Here is a 3,013-nt window from a genome sequence, read left to right as displayed (position 1 = left end):
TTCTTGCTTTCTCCCTTTCTTTGTTCGATGTTAGAAGATTTATCAGCTTCCCCAAAGCCTAGTAGACCTCTTTCTGTTTTGTCTGGTTCACTTTCTTTAAAATGGTCTGGCCACCTGGATGACAGATCCCCGGGAACTAGCCGGTGTGACACCTTCAATTTTCTCACACTGCCTCCCCAATAACAGATGCCTGTCGCGGTATGGTGTGGATTCCCTTCGTCTGAATGTCGGAGCCTTCTAGAATACATGAATGCGTTTGGGTATGACCCCTCCCTTTGTTTGAATGATTCTTGTCGTGTGATGATTGGGTGTTGTGTAAAGTCACTGCCTCCCGAGGAGGATACAAGCAGACACCCATTCCCCACTGATCTCATTTGCTGCTAGAGCTCTGTACCTGCATTCTTGGAAGACCTGTTGCTCAAAGCAGAACTGAAGCTACGTATAAGCAGCCAGGAAGATTCAAAGAATCTGACGCCAAATCTCTGCCTCTCCGGAACGACCAGAAGAAAATGACTTAGGTACTCATTTCCCTTTTTGTGGTGGGAACAAATGGATCAGAGCTACTGCTCGAAGGTCTGGTCTCTCAGAATGTTCTCACCTTGATTGCATTGCCAGATCCAGAAGCAGGGGTCCCTTCTCTACCAGGACTTTGACTGCTCTCCTTGCGAAACTGAGCAGAGACTCTTCACCCCAAGACACATGAGGAAATTGCCTTAGTTCCATACCCTCATCTGGGAAACTCCTGGTGCCTGTGATGCCCCCAGTCCTGCAACAAACTCACCTCTTGGTCCCTCTTCCAGAGCCAACTTCTCTCCAGTGTGATTTGATTTTGAAAAACTTATCTTTAAGATATATTCTTCCTTGTGGTTTTGTCAAGTGAACTCCATCATCAAAGGGTGAATCCTGTGCCAGAGGACAACTCAGAAAAGTGCATCAACAACTACTGACGACTGCAGTATCTACGCCTTTCATCTGCTCTACATCCAAACCTCAACCTGGATATCACACTATTGTAAATAGTCATCCTTTCAAAACATATTGGTTTCCCTCCAAAACTGGTGCATCATTGATGGAACATAGGGTGGTCAACAAGAAACTACCAACCCACTGCTGCAGAACTGCTTTTTTTTGGTCCCAGGACATTTATCTCCTGACTATCCATCCTCGCTGGCAAGCTTTTTCTTCATTCCTGGACCCCCTTTTCATCATCAACAGTGTTCTGTGGGTTTCACTCCACTGGAACTCCTGAAACTTATCATTGGGATCCTTTCATTGAAAGTACCCCTTTCCCATCAAGGACTGCCACAGATCTGCATAATTGGTCTGATTTGGTCTTACATTTCTGGCCTAGATAGTGTCATGTTGTGGGTAGGATGCAGAACCCGGCTCCCCACGTCGTTATGTGAGCTGGTCGATGTTGTGGGCACTTTCCAAGGGAAGTGACGTTGGGGTTAGGGAGGCAGACAGTTGAGGAAAGGGCAGTTACGTCCTTGTTTATTAATAAACAATGACGTGTTTATGTAGCTCCGGTGTCCCGCACTCATTGTGTCAGAAGCGAGTGCATGTGTGTACTACGTTCGAGCCTGGCCCCTGGGTAGCCCCTGTTGGTCCCGGCACAGCACACTGGGGACGAGGCGTTTACGAGCACACGCAGGGCCGTGAAGGGGCTCTGCTGAAACGTAGCGCTGCAGAGGCGATGCCAGGAGGATGTCGTTGTGTATGTTGCACGTGCATCGGCGTGCCTCACACTTTTACGCCCACCTGTTCTTTTTCATTCCCAAGCACACCCTCTCCCCATGGCGGCCCGCGTGAGGCCACAAGTGTAAGGCTGACACGCCCTGGTGTGAACAAGGGCCCAAGTGTGTGCTCACATCAGTACACCCGAAGCGGGTAACTGCAAAGTCAACAGAAGGCACCTCTGCCACCCCAGCAGCTTGGCAAGAAGCCATTGGCGGGCAAACAGACGGCAAAACATTGGACTCCGGCCCACGCCAGGGCCTGTGGCTAGGCAAAGCACGCCACACATAGCCACTACTGCGGATACAGCACTGCACAGCAAAAGCCAAAAAGGACTTAATAACACAGCTTCTCACAACAGAGGCACAAAAGGGGGCCAACCAGGACACCACATCCCTCAACAGAAGCCCAACAGGGGCACACCACTTCCTCAGCCATGTCGGATCAGGCGGCATCCCCAACATCGGCAGATGGCGCATCTGCGGACACAGCAAACACAGAACAGGCATCGGGGGCGCATCACAAGTACTACACCTGCCCCACACGTTTGACCTACTGGACACCACCAACCTAGGGCCCTGATGGGCCATTTGGTGGAGAGATTTTAAACTCTATGTAGGGGCCATGGGGCTCACGGACAGCGCTCGGTTACGAAACACACTGTCCATGGCCGTGGGGCCAGCACTACGGGACATCGCAGTGGAGCTGCTGAACCTGGACTCTGCATCATACGGTGACCTCCATGGTAAACTATCAGAATACTTTGCCCCCACACCAATATCGATTATAAGAGACACATCTTTCATACCACGTGACAGGACAAGGGCGAATCCCTCGACAATTTTGTCATGAGGCTCTGCATCAAACTTAAATGCTGCGCATTTCACCGCTACTCGAATGATGAAGCACTACGTTCTCAGGTGATCACGGGTTGTGAGTCACAATCTTTCAGGAAAAAAGTGCTTCAGAAACAAAGGCCACTGGAGGATATCCTCGCACTAGCTTGAATGGAAGCAGCTGTGGAGTATCAACTCGACAGCCTGGGCAAAATCACCATCCAACACAAACCGGCGGACACAGGCACAATAATTAGACTGTCCACGGCACTGGATCAGACCAGCAGGCATTCTGAGGCCACGTGTTTCAGATGCGGATATGAATATCCTCACACGGGCTAATGCCCCACCTTGGGGCAACAGTGTGCAGCGTGCACGGGGGTTGACCACTTTAGAGTCATCTGCAAAAATGTACCAGCACCCACCCCCAGCAGGCAAAG

Source organism: Ambystoma mexicanum, chromosome 6q, assembly GCF_040938575.1.
Source record: "Ambystoma mexicanum isolate Mex_15411 chromosome 6q, UKY_AmexF1_1, whole genome shotgun sequence".
Classification (NCBI taxonomy): Eukaryota; Metazoa; Chordata; class Amphibia; order Caudata; family Ambystomatidae; genus Ambystoma; species Ambystoma mexicanum.
This window is presented reverse-complemented; position numbering follows the sequence as displayed.